The sequence below is a fragment of the Athene cunicularia genome (assembly GCF_003259725.1).
Source record: "Athene cunicularia isolate RWA chromosome 4 unlocalized genomic scaffold, athCun1 chr4_part3, whole genome shotgun sequence".
Lineage (NCBI taxonomy): Eukaryota > Metazoa > Chordata > Aves > Strigiformes > Strigidae > Athene > Athene cunicularia.
The window spans coordinates 21,288,850-21,315,201 of NW_020799100.1; the positions used below are offsets into that span (position 1 = coordinate 21,288,850).

The window sequence follows — 26,352 nt, forward strand, 5'->3', positions numbered from 1 at the left end:
GTGATGTTGTTGATCTTGAATAAGAGCAGGCAAAACAACAAAAGTGAAGATGGGTCTTAAGTTAATTGCTGTCGTGGTCTGAGGGACTTCAAAGGAATTATTTTACCAAAAGCCTCATTAAATGGTTTGGATATTTTACTGTGCTGAACAGGTGGCTGAAGTGCTCCAAAGGGAAGGGTTTGAGGATGGGAACTACCTCCGGGACTCTCCATACCTGCAAAGCTGCCGGGGTGGAGGGGAGCTCCAGCTCCAGGGACACCCGAGGTGGTCCGAGGCGGGGGCATGTGACAGGGAGGCTTGCTGGAGCTGCAGACCCCAAGCCCCCCCCCAGGGACTCCACATGCTGAGTAGGTGCTTCCCCGCCTTGCTGTTTCTTCGAAGCGCGGGCTCGTGGGACTGATACTCTGGATGCCACACGGGGCTTGCGTGGCTTCGGGGCGGCTGTGCTGCATGACCAGGGCTCTGGAGGTGATGGGAGCCTTTCTTCCCTGCACCAGGGCTTGCTCTGATTTACACTGTGCCTCCTGCACAGCTTTCGCAGGGCAAAAAGTCATTGAGGAAGATAGGGATGCTGCATAAAATCTAATAAAGTAACATTCTAGAGCAAACATATACTCTATTTTGCATATATATATATATATATATATATATATATATATATTTACCATATATATATATATATATATATATATATATATATGGTAAATATTTGTTCTGGTTTTCCTTTCCTTTATTTGCAGTAGAACCTTTAACTTAGCAGTTGTGACTTTGACGGTAACGTGGGGCGATTTCCACTGAAAGTACAAAACCAAAAATCACGTTGATTTAACACGTCCGTGTGCTTACACGTGTATATTTAAAACGCGATTTATGCATGCTAGATAAGTGACTATTTTGCACACCTTCATAATATTTAAGTGTATAAATAGTACACGGCGTAATTTACGGGAGAGGAGAGGATTTTTGAAAACTGATGTGGATTGCAGTTAATTTGTGCTGCCTATTGTCTTGATGGTGTTAGGAGGTTGTTACGTACCCTCAGGAGAGCCCCATTATATCCCTGATAAAGGCACCTCTCCCTGGTTGAGAAGATGAATATGGCTGCGGCCATTTTGGGGGATATTCTCTCAGTTTTGTAGCTCCACCATGCATGTGCGCTGGGACGTGATTGCTGGCTCCTGACAGGAGGTCTTTTGCTGTCAAATGTCCCATGGATTCATCCTCTATTTAAATTTTTACCCTGTGCCTCTCGGAAGCCTCCTGTACATGAGCTGTAGCGTGTCCGCTGGGACCTTTGCGGCTCTTCCCACCAAATACCAGTTTGTCTGCACAGAGCTATCCAGTCTGTGGTGACAGTTAAAGCTTTGTTGAGCTGCCACATCACCCTATTAAAATATTGTCATTGTCTCTACCTCACTTCAGGAAAAATTTTGGAATGGAACTCCCGTGAATATCGTATTTTCTGTTCACCAACAACCCTACAGCTCGGGTTTGGGTAGTTTGCTGCTTAGTAGATTTGCTGGAGTGTGCTGCTTTCTGTAATGGCCAATTCTGTTGGCTGTTCCAAAAATTTTGTGATTTATGGAAAAGGGAGCAAAACCCCATGCTGGATGGTGACAGCAATATGCTGGCCACCGATTTTTTCTCCTTCTCCATGATGACAAGGGAAGTTCAGATTTTCTCTATCTTTGACTACATAGGGATGGTTACTAATCCTGCAGATGTAAAACTGTTTGAAGAGTAAAAGGTTTGAAGTCAGCTCAGGCTGCTGAACATCCAAAAAGAGAAAGACCCACCATACAAATCAATTGTTTTCCCTTGGGAATGCGGTTATCAGCAACAACAAAAAAAAATGCTTCTCCTTAAGTTTAAATCCCAGCAAATAGACACAACAGAGAAATCTCAGCTACAAGCCACAAGAAAAAGGCAAGATGCGGGATACCCTTCTTATAGAAGTACCAGCACCAGAAGACCTAATGTATCTCTAAAGCACTGCTGGGTTTTCACAGAAAATGGATAGAAATTAGGATATAATTTATAAACAAGTGTAAGAGCTCTGTAATTTCTTCATACCAGTGGAAAATTAATAAAACCTAGGGCTAGCTATTTGATAAAACCGAGCAGACAAAGTGTGTGTAACTATCCGTAGAGTGGCTGACATGATGAATGATGATGGATCAAAACTCATCTGAAGTTCTGTGGGGATAATAGCAGCAGAAAGTAATTTCTATAGGGTACTTAAATGCCTGAAACAGAACAGTATATCGAGGGTTGCGTATTTTCCTAAGAATGACAAGTATTTATGATTGGAAGGTGTCTGTGTTGGGATTATCAGGTTTTGGATACCTTTTCTCAGGTCTTTAATCTTTTGATTTAAAGACTCATCCAGAGATTAAAAAAAAAAAAAAAAGAAAAAGAAAAAGCAGGCTGATTCCTACCATTGTACTACAGCAATAGTAAATACCCTCTCACTGCAAGAAAATCAGCAGTGCCTGATACTACACAGGTATTTATCTTCTGAAGTAACGGATGTGCTCCTTGAGGAACACCTGGTGAGAGAGTTGCGGGCAGGAGGATGGACTACAGCTCAGCTCAGCTCAACTCCCTCCTCTGAATGGGAAAGAAAAACCCCACCAGGTAGTGGCAGTTGCATCTAGTGAGTTTTACGTTAATGCAATTGCAGATGTAGTTGAGATTTTTTTTTTTTTTTAAGGTTTGTTTTTTTTTTTTTTTTTTTTTTTTTTTTTTTTTTTTAATTTATGGTCGCAGCACTTGTGGCTAAATGTGACAGCTGAAGAAAAATATGGGTGTAATTATACTGAGTTGACAGGATCCTGGATATCTGTGTCACCGCAAGGGGCATGAAGTAGAGTTTTTAGAATTAAAATGCCCCTTCTGCAGAACTTCTGCCTTCCAGTTGTCTTTGTATCTCTGGAGTGTTGTAATCTTGTTCAAAACAGAGGGAGGTTTTGATTAAAGGTTTTTCTAAAAGTACGATAAATACAATCTGCATTTGTCTCAGGTTTGGAAGAGGAGAAACTTTCGTGCGATACGCAGATTGATTTGCAGGACTTTAAGGTTTTCCGTTTCCCCTAACCTTTCCTAGCATACTGCAGCAATCTGTTCTCTGAACGTGTTGATCCTCCTAGGTCTATAAGAGCCTTTGAGACAGAGCTGGTTTTTTTTCAGCATTGACTATAGAGGCTTGTGATTTTAGATCTGAATGTCCCTTTTTCAACCCTGCTACCAGTGACCCACTGCATAGTAAGTGTCTCACATTATAAAGTGGTTATTCACAGGGAGCTTTGACCAGGGCTATCTGGAGGGTGGGAGATGCTTTCCTGGCAATAGGATGCGAACATCGTGGGGCAGATCTTCAGCCAGGATGAAAAAAATCCTGCTCAGTTGCTGTAGCTCAATGGACGACTGTTAATTCATGTGGAAAATTCGCGACCCCAGCAAGATCACGAAGTTCAGTGTCCTTGACCGAGCGCAGTGCTTTGCACTCAGGATTGAAATGTCTTCCTGTAATTCCCTTGAATTTGATTTTTCTTTAAGTCCTTTAAATTGTTTCATACCAAAAGCTACAGTATTCTCCAAGAAACCTTTGAGGAATCGTGGTTTGGTTTTTTTTTTGTGTGTTCTTCCTTTCAGTAGGAATACTAAGTCCTGACAGCTCACCTGGATCCTCTGCTCATGGGCCGCATTCACCGTGCGCAGAGGTTGACCTCTGCTGATTCTGGTACGGCCATTATAGCTGCAGCAGCCATTCAGGACTTCATTTCCTTATTCCTGAAGATGCTCAATCTTTTATTTTTAATTTAGTTACATCAAGATTTTGGAGGACACTCTCTCAGCTGAAGGAGTGCCCTTCATCAGCTGTGTCTGGAGGACAGGCTGGGGGGCTGCTTTGCCTGCCAAGGATGTGCTCTGGGCACTTTGCTCTTGTGTTTTGGTGGTGAACTGATAGGTGGAATTGCCTTGTGCCGGAATGAATCCCCTGAGCAGAGGGTTTGCAGAGCTCCTGTGCATCGGTGCAGTGCAGCCAGGCACTCTTCAGGTGCTGCAGTTTTCCTCTGCTCCTTTTGAGAGCAGCAAGCAAGGTATTTGGAAAGATGAATAGCTTTGCCTTCAGCCTGGCACAAAATCTTTTGTCCCTTTCTACAGTATTTTTCTTATCTTCGGGGCATCAGACTGCAATTAATACTGTATTTGTTGTACAGCTCTTGAGGAAAAGGTAATTTGACTTGCATTAAAAATACAGGGTAAGCTGCTGTTAAGAAGGGCGTTAAACTGGTGACAGTAGTGACCTTCAGCATCGCTTTGCACTCGGTTACATAAGGATTGAGTAGGTGTGTATGAAGCTTTGCCGTTGCACCAAAATTCCTGCTTTCAGCCAGCAAACAAACCCTTTGTCCGTCTGTCAAACATGTCAGCTGTGGATCTCCCTCTTCCTTTATAATCCTCGGTCCCGATCCCATCAGTGCTAGAGGCAAAACTGCTGCTGGCACCGGAGATGGCGCATGGAGACAAGTCCCACGAGGCTCCCTGACTCCTGTCTCATTAACACCTGGATTACTTCACCCTTTAATCCAGTCATCGGTACCCAAGCACAGACATGTTTCACAGCTTTGCCATGTTTGATTGATTCTGATATTTGTATATGCAGATGTACCATTGTCTCTTTTTTTTTTTTTTTTTTAAATATATATTGCATGGGTGCATAAAGTATCTCAGAGACCTTGCCCCTTTTCCAGAGAACTCATCATGCCTTCTACTGGGCAGTCAGGCAACGTTATCTCTACTACTGTGGATTTTATCAGCTTGAAATCTATAAACAATTAAAAAAGAAAAGAAGCAGTTTCAGACAGCAAGGTAGTCCTTGAATGACTCAGTCTAGTTTTGCATTTATGCACTGAATTTTTCATCGTTTTTATATGATTTTCTTCCCCTCATTGCTTTATGTGAGTCCATATAAAAGGTGAAATGGACTGTTGAGAAGGAAATGTGGAAGCTGTTGACACAAAATGCTATCAAATGCAGATAGCAAGTAAATGGACAGAGGTTTAGTATTTTCCTGCCCATCCCTTTTGTTAATAATGACTTCATTTATTACTTAAAGCAATTGCAGATCCAGAAAACAACAGAAGAGCTTAACTTTAGAAATTTGAAAATTGGACCATTCAGTGTGTGAGTAAAGGTCTGTCACATTTCATTTGTCAGGATTTGGCTTACAAGTGATACCTATATGGAGTTCAGCGTTGGAAAGGTGTTGGGAGTACGTCGCAGTCACGAGCAGCGTGCATTATAAATAGTTATAAATTTATTGATGAAAAGATGAAAAGGTTGTTCACAAACAACCAATTGCTGTGGACGTCAGAAAAGGCAATTTTTTAAAAAAAAGGCGTCTGTTTTTCCAGCGTTCAGTGCTATCTTTCATCCGTGGTGGCAGGACGTTGCTCAGCCATGACCAGGGCTTCCCCGCTCAGCTGTGGGCTGTGGGGAGCATCACTCCTAGCAGGCAGCGAGCACCCGTCATCGGGAGGGGAACCTGCTCCCTGCTGTTCACAGGGGAAGGCTTCTGGCTGAGGTGAGAGCAATCCCTCGCCTGCTGCGGCGGCGTTTCCCACTGTCATCCTGGGGAGTGACAGGGGGTGTCTGGTGAGGGCACCCCCTCTGCCCGCGCTGCCGCTCTCCCACCGCCACGTCCTCTGGGTCAGTCAAGAACCTGAAAACCAAGATCTGTTCCTAGCAGTAAGCCCATCAAATACAAACCCCTGTACTTATTTGAGAGCCATTTGTGTCAGCAGCACTCTTAGAGCCAACAATTCTAGCTGCAGGCACATAATTACCCTTTCCCCAAACATGACCCCGGAGTACGATCCTGCATGGCAATGCTTTCTACATCACCCTCCTTTTCACAAGCAAGGAGCCTGAGCTCCAAGCCGATGTCAACCCTGCTGTCTCTCCTAGTTGACCTTGTGTAACGTATTTTCTTGTCTGTGCTATTTTGACCTTCTCCAGCAGAAGGTGTGGTAGCCCTTTAGTGGCGCGCTGTGGAAGTAGCCTTGGGTCCTCCTTCCTCAACCGATGAGCGCTCTGCTTGAGATGCTCCCTTTTCCGTTGGCCTAAAATGAAGAATTCCATCGCTCCGTTGCAGTCGCATCTCTCAGTCAGTGAACAGAGCTTCTTGAAACCAGCAGGGTATACTGTATATTCAAGCTTCCTAGATTCCATTAACATTTTGTTAATGAAATAGTGCTTTGTCAAAGAGTCTTGAAAACTTAAAAGGGTATTTAAGCTTCTTCCATGAGTCAATACCATGTAATGTCAACATTACCACGAAGGGATAATTCAGAGATGTCACACAAAGCATGTGTTATGCCATTTGCAGTCTAGGAAAACAGCTCAGCATTTATGTTGTTTAATCCATCTTCAAAAATCTTTTGTTCTGAAAAAGTTTGAGATCAATCTTGTCAGTATTTACTGACACAAAGCTGATGTAAGTCTCTGTGCTCCTATTGACTTCATCTGAGTTGTAATGATTTACCCAGCCTCAAATTAAGCCCAAATTAGGCATATGAAGAACTCAATATCAAACTTTTAAGGAATATAGAGCTGAATGGCACACATCCTGCAAATGAAAATGTGGATAAAAGTAGTGAAATAAATAGTTTGCAGTGATTTGGGACAGTACAGGCACAATTTGAGAAGACTTAGAGAAACACCACTTTTTCATTTATGAAATAATGTGCTCCTCTTGCTAGAAGTAAATAGGAAATACAGGAATAGGGTGTTCAGGTCTGAGCTCTGGCAATGAGGTTGGGCACATGGGGGCTTGTTTCTAAAATGTATGTGCCGCAGTGAGTCTGGTCGAGGTACATGAAATCCCTCCTTCCATTCCTTCTCCCTTCCTTTTCCTAGTATTTCTGTAATTGTACCGAACATGTAAGGAAGTTGTTTCATCCTGCTGGACATTGCAGCAATGCTGTTGGTTTTACCTTTGTACTTTTTAATCCTTTGCCATCAAAGCTTTATATAATTGATAGAGTTGAATGTAATGAAAGGTAGCCTCAGCTTGCTTTGGAGAAAATAGACTGCCTGACTTCATACTTGGCTGGATCCGAGATGCTTTCCCATGATTGTTTCTTAGCTGTGTTAAACATAGAATCACAGAGTGGTTTGGGTTGGAAGGGACCTCAAAGCCCCCCCAGTGCCACCCCCTGCCCTGGGCAGGGCCACCTTCCCCCAGCCCAGGTTGCCCAAAGCCCCGTCCAACCTGGCCTTGAGCCCTTCCAGGGAGGGGGCAGCCACAGCTGCTCTGGGCAGCCTGTGCCAGGGCCTCACCCCCTCACAGGGGAGAATTTCTGCCTTAGATCTCACCTAAATCTGCCCCATTTCAGTTTAAAACCGTCACCCCTCATCCTATCCCTCCCCCCTGATGACGAGTCCCCCCCCCCCTTGCCTGCAGCCCCTTTCAGTCCTGGGACCCGCTCTAAGCTCTCCCCGGAGCCTTCTCTTCTCCAGCTGAACCCCCCAACTCTCCCAGCCTGTCCTCACAGGGGAGGTTAAATCAATTTCAGTTTCAGACTTCCTAGATAGACGGGGTCAATTCTGCAATACATAAAGTGATGCAAAGTTCCTTAAAAATAATTCATATCTTTTGGTGGCAAGGATTTGTATTTCATTCACACTCAGGATTTTTCCTTCAAACCAGGCGTTGTGGAGACGGGCAGGATCACAGACCTGCTGGAGCAGCTCAGCAGGAGAAGAGCCAGCGCTGCCCCGACGATGTCAGTGAGTGGGGGAGAACAGTCCTAATGTTGCGTTACTGCTGGTGGGTCAGGTACGCCGAGGTAATTTGCAGGTTCGGGATACTTTCTGGCTTGATTGCGCACAGCAGGAAGAAAAATAGTATGAGGCTCTTCATTTGCACTTTTATGCTGCTTTACAACCTAGGAAACATACAGGGCATAAACCAACTGCTCTTTCTGTGAGGACCTATGGAGGGTTTGCAGCCTCGTTGCTCCAGGTGAGGTCACTGCAAGAGCAACGAAAGTGAGAATAAAATATGGAAAAAAGGAAGCGCATTGCAAATGCAGGCTTCGAAATAATCTGAGAGCAGGTTGTACAGCATAGTGTGTGTTCTAGCTGCCTTATGGTATGAAAGAGTCTCAAAATGGTTAGCTCTTCTTGAGAGATGCCTTGTAACAAATTACGCTATACAGGAGTATCTGCAGTAAATGCACAATTTTACAATTAAATTTTGGAATTATGTCCCAGATCCCAGTATACTTGATTAGGTGCTTTAAAGGAATAATACATTTGCTAAGTAGGAAAAATCTGAAAAAAAACCCCACAAATGTTACATAAGAAGCAGAAGCACACATAAAGTTTATGATCCATCTTGGCCTGCTGTTATAAACTGAACTTGGAGTAAGCATGCTGAATCTAAAATACCGCAGTCAGCACTGCAGCAAAATGAAGCATGTGGCAATGGTGGCAATGTTTAAATTGAGTTTAAAAGAAAAACAAAATCAGGTACTTCTAATTAAAAAAAAAAAAAAAAATTGGTACAGGGAGTATTGTAACTATATATGTGAAGCATTCAGACAAAGGCTGTCCCAAAGGCTTTATAGCTTTTAATAAGACAACTGCAATATAAATAAGAGGAGTCTGAGAAAGCAGTGTAAGATGCTGTGAGTTTTAATCTACTATTTAAAAAAAAAAAAAAAGCCCTTGAAGATGGCGGGTACTGAAGAGCTATTACAGGTGGTAGAAACTGTATCCAGAGATGGGGTTTGCAGCTGCAGCAGTGAATGATGGAAGGAAAAGGGAGGTGACTAGCATCAGGTGTGGGATGGCAGTGGGAGCAGGGGTAGACCCTGCTAACTCGGGGCAGTGGGGTTAAATCCCATAGAGGCAACGGCCGTCCCTCAGGAGCAAATCTGAGAGTTCCTTGCAGATGTAGAGCTACTTTCATCTTATCAAAAAGCAGACATTACAGAGATTTAATCGAAATTGTTTTTTTTTAAAAAAATAGTCAAGTGTCTGATACGAAGCCTCCACAGATAATCTGAAAGACTATTATACTTCTGCTTCACTTAAAGATCCACTTCTGATTTCCTTAATAACATCAGTGACATTAAACTTCTCTTGATCTGCTTGTACGTGAACCTGCATCTTTCCTTGACTCAGTTCTCCATGTATAAAATGAGAATAGTACTTCTTTATTTTTCTGTACTTCCCGTGTAAATGATGAATTCTGGGGAAAGCAGCTCTGTATTTCTCTGTATTTAGACAGTGCCCATGCTAGCAGAGCCCTTGTGTCATCCAGAGCCTTCCGGGTCTGACCACAGAACAGGTAATGGTAATTTCTGGACCAAGCAGAATATTTCCTCTATATGGCATTAAATTGGGCAATCGAAAGAAATCAGTATTTTTACCACTCCAGCATCTATGAGACAGCTGCTTATTCTGGTTTCTTCATTTCGGGTGGTTTGAACCGGAGGTCTGCGGTGGTCCAGCTCTTTGGAAACTTTTGTGCTCAAACCAGGAGGATGCTATAGATGGAGCTAATCTGCGAGTAAGTTTTCTTTTTTTTTTTTTTCTAAAGGAGACATTGCTCTGTATGTGTCCGTGTGAGGGAGAGAGAGAAAGAGCATTGCCTAGAGGGTTTCAGTTATCACACTGCCTAAATATCCCTTATTTTTAGTTGGAGTCTTCTGAATATGAGATCCCACTACAGGTAGGTGAAGTGACCTCTTCGGTTTTGAATCTGCTCTTCTCTGGCAGATGCAAGGCTGCAGCTTTGAACAGGAACCCCCTCCTGCTCCATGCAAAGCTCTTTGAATTGCCCCTGATATGCTTCTAAGGCTCCCCGGTTGCGTGCAAGGCACTTTGAAGATGAATGCCCCAGAATAAGGAAAACATGAAACAAAACTTACTCCCTTATGTCAGAGTGTGCAGCAGATTTCTCAAAGATCTTCAGTACAATGGTTCCTCTTTGGTGGGTGAGAGGAAATAGGCTGGTTCACCAGCTTGTAAAAGCAGAACAAAATTGCACACAGGGCTGTCCATTGGGTGGTAGATCAGGCAAAAGGAAGGTATCTGGGGGGTCTCCACAATATTCAAGTCTGGCACAACTTATTTCAAGTTGACTCCACTGGATCTTGCTTGATGAAGGCAAATTTATTATTATTAATTTTTCTCCCCCCCTGAAGTTTGCTAGATTTTCAAGGCAACAGATTTGCCGCGTCCTCTTGAGGGGGAATATTTATCTCCATGGAAATCATCACAGCCCATGTAATCAGTATAATTTTCTGGTACATTTTGAATGTGACCTGGAGTCCTGGGAGCTGAAGGGCCTGTAGATCCCTGGGAGAGTGGTAAAACCGTAGGAAATTTCCCCTTATCTGTCCTATTCTGAATATTTCTGTGACAACTGGCATGAAAACTATCTGTAAATGTGTTTTTTAAACCTGGTGGATCAGTTCTTCTGTCTCAGATGAATGGTCATGTATGACCCCAAAGCTTTCATTACCATCAGATGAACGAACCCATTTTCTTGAGCGGTTAATGGGCTTATGATGTAAAAAAATTGAACTGATGTCCCAGGAGAGACTAGGTGTAGAAACAGAAGGGAAGAGGAACAGTAAAAGAGATTAAAAAAAATAAAGTTAGATTGGTTGACAGCGATCGGTGATACTCTTCTCACCTCTTTTGTACGACTACTACAATGCAGAAATGTGAACTCCTTGTAAAGTCAATGAGGAAAAGCAGAACCCTCTGGGCCACAATTCTTTTCCATATGTGATAGATCCCTCTTCCTTCCAATCAATTAATTGCATCCTAAAAACATCTATTTCTCACCATTGACTTTAAAGGGAATTTAGATGACTAGCTCAGCTATAGCTGTCTACACAGTAAGTGATTAAAGTTGGGTTAGATGAGCTGGCAGACTACATGGATTTTTTTATTTTTTTTTTTTCTTCCTTCATGCAAACCCTAAATCAAAAGGCATCTCATCAGAGTATTATAAAATACAGCCTTCAGAGGGATAGTCTTCTACTTCCATATTCTGGCATCGGAAGGGAGGAGGGAGACTCCCATCAATTTAGAGAGAGGTAAAGATTTCATCTCCCTCTAGAAATCATGGCCATAATGGGAAAATTCAGACATTTATGAGACTGGCTTAGCCAAGGCATGTTTCTGTTTGTCTTTATAGTGTTATAATAAAAGCAGAAGAAAAGACTATTTTTAGGGGTATTTTTGTTCTTTTTTCCCCCCCTCTTTTTATTATGCTAATGGACCAAGTAGGAGGGGCAGATACAGTCTCTGTGACTCATAAACTGAAACCCTTACAAGCCCTCTCCCTGGGATGCAAACTAGGGATAAACTCCAGGTGTTTATTAACAGGGAACCTCCCCAATTACCAATTCACAGGAGAGGAATTCTCACAGAAAACCCCATGCAAGTTGTGCCTGGTTTATGTCTGAATTTTAAAACCAGGTAAGGTTGCAAGAGATTTAAGCAAGCTGCTGGCAATTGGTGAATATTTCCCTCGGGTTTCAGAAGTTGGGCCAAACCTGATACCTACTATAGATATATATATATTTTTAAGTCAATGTGAATTTCAATGACAAGAGAAAGCAAAGCAAGGGATGACTTACTTTTCTTTTAAATCAGAAAGTGACTCGCTGTGACACTGGGCATGTATTTGTTTCCTCCAAATGTTAGTTTTTTGACATAATGGGTAAAGTATCAAATTATTATTTAAACATACAGATAAAGTGAGTGTCCCTTTTCCTACCCGTAAGTAATGTTCTTCTGCCAAATGATTGACATGACTGTATTTTTTCCTAATTGAATCTGCATATCCTTCCCTCTGGTGTTCCATTGCCGAATATTGATGGTTGTAATAATTGGCTTTTTATTGGTATATTGCATTTTCTCTGGGATGTTTCAACTTTCTGCAGTAAATCCTGTTCAAGTTTCACTTCTTTCATGATCTGGTTCTTACAAAAGTTGGTAATTCTGGTGGAACCATAGGACTATGAATAAGACTCAGTGTTTTGATTTGTTGTGCAGGTCATGTTTTGGTAGCTGGTATCTCGCCTTTTATCTTTTCTATTAGAAATATCTCCGTCGTTCCTGACTGCATTTATCAAGCAAACTCAATCTTTATCCTCTGTTTTCTTCTATTTCTCCCTAGCTTGAAGGGTTGGTGGCACTTGGTGGTGGATAAATGCAAGAAAATCTAATAATGCCTTTCTAATATACCCATTTATCTGGTATCATATTTTATTTTAACTCTTAAGGCAACTGTATAATCATTGTAATTGGATTTCAAAGTATATTTGTGCCATTTAATTACATCTATAGCATTTCTATAAGCCTATTCGGAGTAATTAGTAATCTTATAATTTTTAGTGGAATCATATTTTATATCCTCTGTGCTCATTTTACTCTTCAAATTCTTCAACACATTTGCACCAATTTTGCTTTTTACACTGGAATTTCTGGCATAAATAATCTTTTTTTTTTTTTTTTTTTTTTTTTTTTTTTTTTTTTTTTTTTTTTTTCCCCACTGTGAATGTGAACAGAGTCTAATCCAGCTTTCATTGAAGTCAGTGGTAATCTTTTAATTTACTTCAGTGGAAACTGGATCAAGCTAATAGGTTGCAAATTGCATTCAAGGCAAAGTCGCATGTTATCATGGAAATCATTGTGTAGCAAAGCATGGTGTATTGATGGAAGATACAAAATAGCTGATTGTTTCCAGATTTTCTTGCCAGATAATTTACAGATCCTCTTCTCCAACTTTATTAAGTTTTAGCTTATAAATTATGGCATTGCAAAATTTTTTTAAATCTTATTTTTACCTGATCTTTCTGACAAATTAAAAAACTCTTCCAGCTAAAGATTTTTATAAAAGGTTCTAGAACTTCGCTTTCCAGACAACACCAAGCTAGCTACGTATTCATCTCAAATAGGATGGCTTGAAATTGGGCGTTTTTTCAGTTTAAAAAAAATTTTGTTGTTCTTCATTTTTAATTGGAAACCAAACATTTGATTTATTTTCTCTGTTGTGTCACTTTAGAGCTGGGTCAGTTTGTTAATATAATTGGTCCTCTTGCTGCTGAATCTGAAAACCTGTAAGCACTTTCATCTACAAGTGCAATTCCAGCAAATTACATTCCTAAGTAGGCACAAATTTATGATGTTCACTTTTCCCAGCATTTGAATTTTGCAACTGTGGGGTGCTAACTATATGTACCAAACCAGACCTTTTTTTTTTTTTAAAAAAAAAAAAAAACAAAACACAAAAACCAAAAAACAAACCAAACAACAAACTATTGCAGCTTGCTTCTTGAGGGGTTACATTTCTCTACTGCTCTGCTCCCACTCTGTTGATTAGAGGTTTGTTGCTTTGGTAATGTGTCTCTCTCCTTCAGTCAGTTAATGATTACAGACAACTCTCTAACCTATAATTTTCGGGGAAGGTTATTGAGAAGGTGATACGGCAACAATTATAATTGTTTCTGTAACGTAGAAATGTCCTTAGTCTTTGCTGGCCAGGTAGCAGGTCCTGGGGTTCAGAGTGGAAGCGGTGCTGGTGTCCAGGATTTAAGACACTTTTCAGTGTTATTTATTCCCAAATCATGCCAGTTTGTAAATTAAAAAAACCCAAACAAACAAAACAAAACAAAACATTGTGAGAGATGGTAAACTGTGATTTAATTCTTAATAAAATGTCAGTGAAAACGGTGCCTATTCCATCCCTGGCAGAAGGTGACCTTCATAGCCTTGAGGATGGAGCTCCTTGGACCCCAAAGAGCGATGATCAGCTGGTGGAGGCGTGACCCATAACTCCTGGCATGGTTTTAGAGCCTCAGGACCCTTTGAGCTGGAGCATCTTCGGATTCAGGTGGCAGGATAACAATCATTCACTTTTTTCAGCCTTTTGATTGAACATAGAACGACTGAACAATTTGTATTGGAGATTTTGTTATTCTTCCAGCATGGCAAAGAGTTGTTTATGGGCCTTAAATGGGGAAAACCCTTCACTATAGCAATATCGTTGCTAATCATTTGAATGGAGCAGCGTGAGCACCCGTGCACCTGAAATTCGAATCCTAAATACGGCAGCTATTTGCATATTTTATGTAGGTGCCTTGTCACTAACGCTAATGGGAGCCATGTCCCCACGTCACAGGGACACTCCTCTTCAGAGGCTGGATTATTCCAGTGGATGCATATGAGCAATTTGTACTGAAATTTTGTCAAAAAATGACTGGTGTTTTGCCACTTCAAAACCATGGAAACATCACAATGTTCTTTTAGAAATGACTCCATGAATTAATTACTAATTACTTATTAATGAAACAAATATTCAGCTGTCACTTGAACTAAACTACATGATATGCTTAATGATTATTTTTTGAGAAAACACTTTTGTGTTTGTTTGATCTGCCTAGTGTTAACAGCGGTAGAAAAAGAGGAAAGCATTTGGTGTCAGAGCAGAAACTTGAAACTGGCAAAAAGAAGGAGAGGAAAAACATCAGCCAATAACGGCAAAATAAGTGAAAAGCTCAAAGAAACAGCAGATCCCTAAAAAATTAGGTTGGAAAGCTGCTCCCCCAGGCAGCCCTAGATAGGTAATGAGGGTAAAATATGGTGACACAGGCGGAGAAATCTGGCAGCGAAGGTTTTCGCAGCAATACTAATTCAGCCGCGTTCCACGTCCGTAAGATGAGCATGAAAGAATTCGCCTCATGTGGGGCGGTTAAATGTTTGCAAACTGCAGAGAGACTCTCAAACGAATGTGGAATATCATCTGTAGTTCTGCAAATTATAATAAAAATAAAGGCTGCCAGTTAGGGGACGTGGATTCCTCGCTGCTCTGGCGCCAGTCTGGGACAACAGCATGGAGCTCCCTTGCCCAGACCTTTGGTGTCCCACCAGAACCAGTCAGGCTGTGGTGAGCCCAGCGGGACCTTCAGGGGTGACCGTGCTGCACCCGGTGGGGATTTTGCCCCAAGCAGCTTGCTGAAGCCTTGTATTTTTCCCACGTGCTTTCGGTGGCAGGGGGCAGATATAAATAGGAAACAAAGCCTTTACTCTCCTTGCTGCGCCGCCGCTGCTGTTCACAAGAGCAGGGACACGGGGCAGTACACGAGCGAGGCAGCTTCGCCTGCGTTTTGAACACATCTCAGGTGTCCTTCTGCTGGTGCTGCTAAATTATTTACCGCTCAGCAAGCGTGTGCCTGCGTGAGGAAGGAGGGAATCTGAGGTGAAACCCCATCAGTTTACCTGGAGCTGACACTGGAATATTCATTATCACATTAAATCTAACCGCAGAGAACATGAAGGCTTCCGTCGCATTAAAGACTTCTTTGGTGGCAAGCCTGTGTGCCAGAGATCTGAATATAAAATCTAGTAAGTGGAAACCATTCTCTTTATGGTAAATTTGCCTTCTTGGAAGTTATGAGACTTGGCAGGTTTAAATTATGTTTTAAACCTGTGGCAGATTTTATGAATTTTCTAACTGGCCAAAAGCAATACTAGATGAGCACACATCGCACGTGCCCAATCCCAGCCACAGGCATGAGTAAGGGTTTCCCATGCAAAGGAATGCTAAATGCAGATTTGATAACCAGAGAATGGTAAGTATTTATCTGAGCATAATGTCAGGCTTTGCAGGGTTGGAATGGAGGTCTCCTTTTCCAAAATGCTGGGGCAAACAGCCCTGTCTGCACGCACCTGCCTTTCCTTCTCCCCTTCTACCCCAAGTTTGTGCTGGAGCAGAGTGAGCAGTGCAGCTTGGAGAGGTGTTTGAGGAACCCTTCGTATTTATGATTGTTGAAAAGTTCAGTAAAATGTGTGGGATTGGCCCAAAAAGAGACATGAAGTATTTCCTCCCTCTCTTCATCCATCCCTCACTCCCTCCCTGTCTTCCGCCTCCACCAGGCATCCTGTTGAATTTAACGACTGAATTAAATCTTCTTCTCCGGGAGGCAGAGAAAAGAATAGAAATGACGAGATGTAACACTTCGAAAGGCCACCTCTTGTGCAGGTTGTCCCACTGGGAAACGGGAGGGCTGGTTGTTCGAGTCTGCTTGGCTCTGCAAATGAGCTTCAAAGAAAAGTGGCATAGTGAGGGCTGGGTTTGGTGGAGGTGGGCATGTACAGAGATGTGAGAAAAAAACCTATTTCTGTTAATGCTAAGAATGGTGATTCACTCACAATTAATAATTTATTGAAATACGCAACTGATTGCATCAGCACAAATAATTAAAAAAAAAAAAAAAATCAAGGTCCTCCATCCCATAATACTTAGAACAGACTTTCTACTTTGGCAAATGACATGTAAGAGAGAACACGCTCAGAAGCCAGGCTTGCCTAGTCATAAAAGGCGATTGATAAAGCTTGGTTCGGAGCATGGTTGCAATGAAACCATCACCTTCTGGAAAATCATGAGCTTTTTTTCCTCAGAATGCTGGAGATATTTTATGGCATATTCTCCTCTTTATGCCTCCTTTTTCATCTTTAGTTGTAAATGTACTTAGTGAGCGGGAATAAAACGTAAACGTACGGTAGATACCAAAGTGCCAAGCACCTTCAGCTTTCACTGACGCATGCAGAGAGCGCCGACAGAACCGAAATGATCCGTAACTATAATTGAGAGTCAAAAAAACAATTTATGTTTAATCAACATTTAGAGGAAGAATTACATGTGCCGCAAATCCCCTTTTATATTGCACTTAAAATCCCCTTACCTGCCCTTTAGTTTTCATGGTTTTCCTTATCTTCAGTGTCACTTAATCATATTTCAACAGGATTTGCTTCCTCATTGCCCATCTGCTCTTCCTTTCTAGTGCCGTGTTAATGTCAGAACACCATCCCAATAGTTTCCTTCTACCACGCTTTGATGTCAGACACCTGGGGATTTGGAGGTTTTTCATTCAGGTTCAAACAGAAAAGAAAAATACCTGGTTTGTGGGGGTGACAGATACTATTTTCAAATGTAAACCTCTAGAGTTAGACCAGGGGAATAACGGGAGGCAAATGCAGCTCGCGTTTGGCTCCTGTTGATGCTGAGGGTTGGTCCTGGGGGAGCAGCATCGCTGGGACCCGATGGCCATGACCTGCCCTGCTGCTGGGCGCTGCGATGCTTCTCCCAGCCCCGGGGAGAGGCTGCAGGAGGCGTGCTCTGCTTCAGGTCTGTGCTAGCAGAGGGGCACCCTCTGAGGGTAGTGAAAATATTAATCAATGAGTGAGTGGGGAGGGCGAGGCTGTGCTCTCCCCTGGACAGCCGCTTCGCTTGTGTGGATTGTCCAGCTAGATCCGTGTTTACTAGAGTCTTCATGTGTTTTATTGATCCTAAAAGTATTGAGTTAGTAATGGGCGTATAGATATCTGCCTTCGTTTCAGAGGTGAGGAAGTCTTTGTAATATTGTGACTTGCTAGTCTAGGAGCTTAAGGGTATGGATAGGTCTCCTTGAAAATAGAGAATTTTAGATTTTTTTCTTTCAGTGTTGACAGGAGCTCTCCCAAAACAGTTACGTGCTGCCTTCTGCAATTACAAACCTAAAAAAAAAAAAAAAAAATTATATTAATCCATTCTAATTCATCATGTAACCATGAGTTAGTCCTTGGATCACTGATAAGAGGTCAGCATATTTGGGGATATTATAATCTCTCTCACATCATTATCTTTGCTGGGTATTAAACTCTCATGATAACTCATGAGAAAATTTATTTTTATTCAATGTCTTGTAGTGGCTGATATTTGAACCTCTGTTCTTGAATTATTTTTAAATTAAACATAAAGTTTGATTTTTTTTTTTTTTTTTTTTTTTTTTTTTTTTTTTTTTTTTTACCAAAAAGCACCCCAAAGTGCAATTAATCCAAGCTCTGAGGAGTTTGGGCCAGCAGAAGTCAGTCTTGCTATTTCCAAATAGTATTTGCGTCAGATCTCATGAAGCAGAGTGCCGAGGTGCCTTGTAACAGGAATCCACGAGGTCCTCTGTGTTACGGTGCTGAGGGTCACAGGCTCAGAAGATGCTCATTCATGCTCAGTGCTGTAATGGCAAAAATACCTCAGAAACTGGATCTGCTACTGGAGACTCACGCCCCCAGCAGGGCTCTGCTCTTCCCCTGCCGGAGGGTGACTCTTGGTTTTCCTTAGTCTGGTGTTGCGTGAGCTGGTTTTGGTAGGAGAGAACCAGAAGGAGACGGGTACCACCAGAGCTCAGGCAAGAGAGAGTGCACAGGGGGCAAGCGGGGGATGGGACGGAGGAATGCCTGGGTCAGACTCTTAAAGGACACGTTTAGAAAGCGATGGTTGCTTGGAGGAAGGTTAAAGAAGTCTTCTTCAAGACACAGATGTGACACCAGGAGAGAAGACATGAGGCTGGGAAGAAGACAGAAGTGGATAAGAGGAAGCCAAATGGGAGGCTGTTGCTGAGCCTGACAGCTTGAACAATGAGAGGAAAGGGTTTGTTCGACTTTGTTTTGGTTAATGAATATGTGATGAAGACAGAAACACGTGGGCTGATTGTCTGCAGGGGAAGAGGCTTTAAGAGGGAGCGTGGGGCAGATGTCTGAAGCAGATGAGAAGCCACCACAAGGTTGGTCATGGGACCAATAGAGATGAAGGAGTTAGAAAAAGAGGGATGGCCTTAGCAGTGGAGACAGGATTTAGCAAGAAAATGGAAAATGAAGAATGGTATGAGCCATATGGAGAGCGTTGTTGTTGTTATTATTATTATTATTATTATTAATAGTGTTATTATTATTATTATTATTATTATTATTTACTAAAGGCTGGCTTGTTTTGAATATTCTAAATAGCTTCTGTCAGAAAAGTAGAAAACAATTTTTAAATGTTGACTTTTAATTCTACTTTGTTTACTAGAGCAAAGACTGTTCTGTTTCACTAACATCTTGTAAGTAAACATAGTGAGAACAGTCAGTGTGATAGAGATGATTAACCATTGAAATTTGGTTCCACACTGAGCGCACAAGAAGGAAGAAAAGGGTGGCAATTAATACATTACTATAGTAGAAACACTAATAATAGGTAGTAATAATGGCTTTCTATTATTTATGGTTAATTTAGAAGAAAGGGAGTTCATTTTTGGCCCAAAGCACTAGACGGAAGCATTGAAAGAGAGGGAAAACATTTTAACCAAGTAGAAATTTCAGTCTGTAAAAGGAAGTTGGACTGAACATTGAGGAAAAATTCAAAAAGATAAAAACGATTTCAGTTTGGTAGTTCTTCACTGGTTCTGCAGTTTGGCAGCTGTCAACATCTCAAAATATCATCTCACCCAAACTGTTGAAAGAAAGAAACCCTTTGATTTTTCCCTTGAGACTCCCAAGCTGAAAATGGACTCTTTGTAGTCTCAGCCTCATTTCAGACAGTTTTTTTTCTTTTTTTTTTTTAAAACATTCTTGCTGGCAGAAACAACTAATTCATAAATAGAGTCTCTGTTAATTAAATAAGTTTTATCGTTTTAACCTGCCTTTTAAAATGAAAAAGAAAGTAAATCTCTAACATTTTCTTCTTTATTATGAATCTTAAGGGACTGAGCATCACATTTCTTGCATCATTAATAATGCAAATCAGTTTTTGTTTGGGTCTCGTAAGTTTATAGTTAGAAGTAAATATTTAATGCACAGATCTGGGAAATCAACTCCTATATAGCAGAATTGTTACTTAATAGTTATTGGAGGTTAATGTAAGAAAGATGGGAAACACTGTGGTTTCTGTTTATTTAACCTTTCTTGCTCTTGCTTTTCTTTCAGTAGAACTCTTTGTAACTTGTCATTAAACAGTTTTATTCCTGCAGTATCTGTTTTTACTATCTTTACGGTAGCCGCAGCGTTCAGCATTTAATACCGGTTTAAAGTAAAGGTTAAGCATATATCGCGTACTTAGGGCTATAAGGATTATATTTTCTGTCCTGATTATTGGCAAGAAAACCAGGTGATTATTTACAATAAGATCTAAAAATTTGTTGACTTTGCAGCAGTTTTTCTTAGTTTGCTTAATGAAGCAATAGTCAGATAGCCAAATAAGATTAAACTTCACTTGGGGCCTCTACATCGTGAATAGTTATGCCTCGTGAGGGTGAGTGTAAAATACTTTGACTTGTTTACTTGTTAGCACAGGGGTGGACTGCAGTTAGTGTATATATCCCATAGCAGGATTTCTGTCTTGTGTTTTTACACCTTATTCCTGGATATATTGTACCTCTCTCCATATGAAATGTCTGTAGGAATGATACTGCTGCAGACAAATTACCGACGTTTCTTTTTTTTTTTTTTTTTTCCCCTCTGTGTTTGCGTGTGTGGATAACAAAAAATAATAAGTATCCTGTTATTTTGTGCATGAAATCTGATAGTGAAAAAGACACCAGGGAGAATTCTTCAGTGATAAAAATTTAAATAGACCCATTTATCAATATGACAGAGATTTGACCTGAAAGTTAAAGTGTTTGAAAGTTAAGTGGGGTTGTGTGAAGAAAGTTGAGGCTGCGCTACAGATAGACCATAGGTTTTCTAAGTTATTAAATCAAAATAAAAGGTATTGACAAAACAATAAATTGCCTGTATCACCTCATCTAATAGCTTCTGGGAGTACTAAATACATTCTCCACACTAAAGATGTGTGAAGCTTTTCCCTCTCTCGCACTTTTGTTCCTCTACTCGAAAACATTAGCGCCGTGGTTGGTTTTATAACAGACTTGGCACCAAATTGCTCCTGTGAATGCTTTGCCAGAGAACTTGCTCGGAGCAGCATCGTGGGGAGCAGGGGTGGTGGCATTGCTCTGCTGCCTACAGGACTATTGAACTTTGCTTAAAAAAAAAAAAAAAAAATTAAAATAGTGACACTGATATCTTTACTGGGAGAAGGGAGAGCACAGCGCGGTGCTCTCTGCTCTCCTCGGGAGTCCTCAGCACCATTGCTGTGCTGGAAATCCACGGGGTTCGGCGGGGGAGCAGTGTCTGGCAGCAGCTGCTCTTTGGGGTGTGCTCCCCTCCGATGGGGATGTCTTGGGGGGGCGAGGAGCTGGGTGGCAGTAGATGCCACCTGCATAACGACGCATCTTCCTCAGAGAGGGGCTGGGTTTGCTCGTGGCAGGGAAGGCGAACGGCTGCGGGACCTGCTGGGGGACAGGGAGGTTGGGAAGGGGATGGGGGGGGGGGCAACTCTTCACCCCCAGATTCATTAGCTGGGACCTGTTTTTTCCTCTGTTCCTCTGACTCTGTGGGGTTGAAGGGGCATACCCCCCACCTACAGCCTCCCCACCGAGGAGAGAATGAGGCTGGCTCTCTTTGGCTTGAAAACTACACAGATTTGAGACTATTTCCCCTCCTGCAGATTTTTCCATGGAGAGCAGCATAGAAGACATTACTATTTATAGTGCACAGTACGTGTACACAGCGTGACATCCACCAGCTTTTCGAGCAAACATCCTACCAGTTTGGAGGGGGGAGGCTCTCCATCTCGGTGTCCCCCAGATGCCCTGTCCCCTCTCCCAGGGAGGTGGGAAATCACGCAGGGGTAGCACCCATCTCCCCTTGTCTCTAGGTTTCTTTCACTTACTTTTAGATGAAGATACTTGTCCCCCTGCCGTGGAGCTGATCACGAGGTTCGAAGCCAAAGCAAGTCTTCGGCGCAAATAACATGAGTTTAGGGGAGGGAGAGGGACCCAAAGCAATGACGGTACAAGGAGGTTGCAGAGCATCTGGTTTGGGGATGGAGTGCTTGTGTGTGTGTGTGTGTGTGTGTGTGTGTGTGTGTGTGTGTGAAAGGAAGATGGAAAAGTACGTTGGTTTAACTAAAGGTTTTGGTGAGTTTTCAAGGGAATGAGGGCCAGAAGTGGGATTCGGGTTTCCTCTCTGCCCACCCCCTGCCCAGCTGCTGGGTCACACGGTGTCTCTTTGTGTTCGTGTACGGGTTCGGGGAATCAGAACATCTTCATCTAAGCTCAATTCTTGATGTGGAAAAGATAGCTGAACGTGGTAATAAAAATAACAGTAAGCAGTTGGAAAGGCCCAGCTCAAATCGTGCTCTGTCAACAGCTTTGCAATCTGTATAAATATGAGCGGAAAGACAAACAACTCTGATTTCTCTTTAAGAATGTGACTATCCATTGTCGTAGATTTAAATTAGGATGTTTTACTTGTACTGTATGTAAATTCCTTCTTGGCAAATAACCCATGTCCACTAATGTATGTGTATTTTGGGTCTGTATAGTTTTGGTCTCTGCAAAATACAATGAAATTTGATAGCACACAGAAATACTTGCATGGAATGTCAAATTTTTTGTGTGTGCTTCTCACATATCCATAAAAGAGTTTACACATTTCTAATTACTCATTCAAAAAGAGACTTTACAGCACTTTTAAAAGAGAGCCAATTTTTTCCCTACTGTGTTCTGTTTTTACAGCTTGTGGAAAGCTTATTTAACGAAAGTTTAAGTAATCAGCGAAAGTCATTTCTGAGAAAAGACTGACAGATATGAAGCCTCTTTTCACACTTCATAAGAGGTGGAGAGAGTAGCCATAAAATTTACAGCTGAATAGTACTCTGTTTAGCTTAAGTTATAGAATTATTAGTGTTTCAGGCATGTGATAGATTTTAGGGAGGTTAAGTATTTTAAATGGTTATATATGCCTTGTGTAGCTGAGCTATAAATGTGCGATACTAGTAACAGCCTACCCCTCCAAACCCAGCAACCTGCGCACTCCCATGGGGCTGATGTTGCGCTAAAAATATGTGTTTGCAGCTGACTTAGCTTCATGATATATTAATAAAATACTAGCAATATGTTCCCTTTACAGAGGCTCACCTCTGGCTGTGAAAGTACGAATTCCCGGGCTGTGGAAACAAACAGACAGGGTATGTCGGTAAGAAAGGAGTCACTGGGGAGGTCAACGCCGTCAGCAGAGCAGGGACATGCAGGTTTTACTGTATGAGAGACCTGGCTATAGAGTGGTTGAGAATAAGTGACTCCGTCTGCAGGTCATGACCGGTTCTGTGGTAAAAAGAGCTGAATAAAAGAGGAAGAACTTGGCTGTATCATGAGACTGAGAAATGGGAAATGTCCATTTCAGCTCATATAAATGGGCACGGCTTTTAGAGATGGTGATATGCCCAGATGTTGTGCCAAAGGGCAGCACGTACAAATACTTACAGCAACGTATAAATAAGCAAACAAAAGCTTTTACTAAAGGCACTTAAATGTTACGCTCCCAGTACCATCTTTTCAACCCAAAGTTTTTTTGTAGTGCTTTAGGTGTAACTGCTTGCCCAGGAACAAATAGCAGCGAGGTTTTCCCAGTTCCTTAAAATAAGGACCTGGAGTCTAGTCCCACTGCAGTTACTTTGAGGTTTGTCGTTGGTTTCAATAAAAGAACCGAATCAGGGAGTTATCCTTCCTCCTCATTGTGAAAGCCGTGGCATAACATGAACACAACGCAGTGTCTCACCGTACAACTTACATCAGTATGCGGTTTAAATATGTGTAGTGTAATGTTTATATTTTTTTTAATTCGCTTTTATGTGAGCCTAATACAGCCAGCCTCATAAAGCTCACTCTTGCACCAGATTACAGCGGTGTCTTTGTAGCATTTACTGGTTGTTCATAAATCACGGTGGCACTTTGTTACTGTCCACGGGCTGGTTTCCATGCTAAAGGTTTCAATCATTAAGATGTACAGTATTATCTCAGGCGTAGTTTTAGTCCTAGAGAAATGATGCTGAGGTGCTTTTGTATGTCTGGCGTTTGTGGGAAATGTGTGTGTACAGCGTGCCATCTGAAAGCTGATACGCACGGTACCGTCAGCTGCGGTATTAACAAGCACTTTAACTAAATATACAGAAAATTCTCCTATGTATTTACGCAATGTGGGAAAAGTACTCATCATACCAGTTTGCAAATTCCCAGTGTTTACCTCCGACATCTATTTCAACTCAATTTAAGGTTTTCTGGGTGTCGAACACTTAGATCTCAGGTAAGAATCTCAATTCCAGCCGAAGTGCCTTGGTTTGTCAGACCCTACAGGTTTTCAGCTTTGGTTGTTAATACCAACAATTCCTAAATCCTATTCAGTTGACTCTGAAAACTGTATTCGGGAGGCGTTCAGTGATCCTGCATTCAAATGGTTAATTTGCACTATGTTCTGTTAAAGAAAAGGAAAACTGTCACCCTGTCATTTTAGAGTCTGACACTAAGCTTGTCAAAAGAGACAGCTGTTAAACTGAATTACTGTTGACATGCAGAGAAACGGCCCTTGCCAGATGTAAAGGACATCTGCGGCAATGAAGTGGTACAGGGTGGCTTTTAAAATGTGGTCATACTGGTATTTGAATAGAGCGTCTATGGCATTAAAACGTGGCCTTGACTCAGACAGTTTAAGGCAGCGAACCAGAGCCAATGAGAAGCACAAAGAAGTGCTGATCTGTTGCTGTATCCATAACTTATGCATGAATATGAAAACAGAGCAGTGTCAAAGCTGTTAAGCTCTTATCTTGTATCCAGGAGGATGTGGGTTTAAAACACAGTGGGAAATATTTTGTATTTCTGGGTCCTTGAATGTGCGGGTAGGTGAGGTGTAAATTCATAAGGTGGATTATGCAGGGAATGAATAGAAATAAGTCTTCTTGTCTTCAGCGAACAACTGCTCAGACAAGAATTGCGAAGGGCATTAAGCTTGGGAAATGAGGACTGGTCGTGCCTCGCCGGTGTTTCCGATAAGGCTGCCGGTGTGCGGAGCACGTGGGTGAGGGCTGGGGAGGCTGTCCTTCGGAGAGGGGAGCACCTAAAGGTGGAAAGAGCACAGAGAGGCCTGTAAAATTCTATCTGGGTATCTTAACGTGATTTTTCATTTAAAAAAAAGAAAAAAAAAAAAGTTGGGATACCAAATTAATTTTGTAAAAAAGATGTAGATATTATGAATATTTTATAATTTAGCGATGACACCCACAGTAGGGATTTCTGCACATTTATGTAAGTATGCCAGTCTTTGATTTGCGTGTTTTTAGGGTAGAAATAAGACTGTTTGGGAAAAAAATAAAAATGTATCAGTTAAGCAATTTTGCTAAATGTATAAAAAATGAAATGTTATGAGATGAAGCATGTATTCATTACCAAATGAAATTGATGTTTGAAGCTAAAAAAAAAAAAAAAAAAAATTCAGGCCAAACATCATTTTGAATATGTTAGCAGATCATATCTTGATGATTTATTTGTATGTTTAGTGGTGGCAGAAACCGAAGAGTTTGCCATCTGTGGGGAAGAAGGCAAATGATATTTCTAAATCATATAGACTAAGCTGCTCCTTTCGACAGAAAAGAGGCAACGATTTGCTCTAGGCAGCAAAAACGCTGGAAGGGGTTGGTGTGAGAGGGGTTTTCTTCTTTGTAAGAGGAAAGTTTGCTTTCTGAGCATCTGGGTCTCTCTATGCAGAAAGTCTGATGTCAGGCGAGGTGAACTCTTTCCCCTGTGCTTTGTCTAAGGGTGGTGGAAAGACCAGGGCTCGTTCAGGGCTGGAGATGATTTGAGCTGGTGCCTTGCATTGCCCTGCGAGCATCCCTTTCCCACGGAGAGCTTTTAGCATCCTGTGCTGCTGCCGTCGCCCACCACCGCAATGCCAAGAGGTGGCTGCTCTGTGCCCCTGGTCCAGCTGGACGGCCCCCAGGTCGCTGAGGAGATAGATGGGTGGTGGTGCAGGATTTATGTGGGGGGGGTATCTACGCAGCGTGGAGGGCAGCGCTGCTGCCGAATCCGACCGTGGGGCCACCTGCACGTGTAACCGCCAGTGCCCCCCCTACCCCTCCATATGGCTGTGGTGAGATGGGTCACAGCAGGAGGCGGTTTTACAAGCGCAAATATCTGTGATCTAACACAGCCCATCCTGCAACCACATTTATCAGCAGCTGCCAGAGGTCTGCCACGTGCGAGGGAGCCGTGAGTAGTGTCAGCGTTCCACCACCGTGGCGTGGGCAGCAAGTGGAGAGTAGCTGTTGCGTGTGTGCGACGTTTCTCCGGGTGCCGGGGACGTGAGCTTTGTCCCAGTCTCTGCTGGGGGGCTTTCAGGCGGAGCTGTGCTCCCCTGGGGTCGGAGCACATGGGTATATTTTGGGGTTCATGATGTTGGGAGAGTTAGTTCCTCAAGAATAACTATTTTTATTTTTTTTTTATGGGGACAAGATAGCAGCTTGACAGCAGCTCGTTTCTCACCTTATGAGGTTTGGTAGGATCTCAGTGACAAATACAGGAAAAGGAAATGTAAATAAAAATGTTTAATTAAAAAAAGTTTTGAACGTATTTT

The 26,352-nt window shown here is 42.1% G+C and overlaps 1 long non-coding RNA gene across 2 annotated transcripts in view; it reads left to right on the forward strand.

Moving 5' to 3' along the window:
* LOC113480229 overlaps positions 1 to 26,352 on the forward strand; it is an 80,499-nt gene that overhangs the window by 35,976 nt on the left and 18,171 nt on the right. Inside the window, exon 1 of one of the 2 annotated variants that reach the window (XR_003398442.1) lies at positions 9,498 to 9,586. The exons of the other annotated variant lie outside the window; for it this stretch is intronic. This is a non-coding gene — a long non-coding RNA (uncharacterized LOC113480229). Of the gene's footprint in view, positions 1 to 9,497; positions 9,587 to 26,352 lie in introns of those variants that run through there. 2 annotated transcript variants of the gene reach the window in all.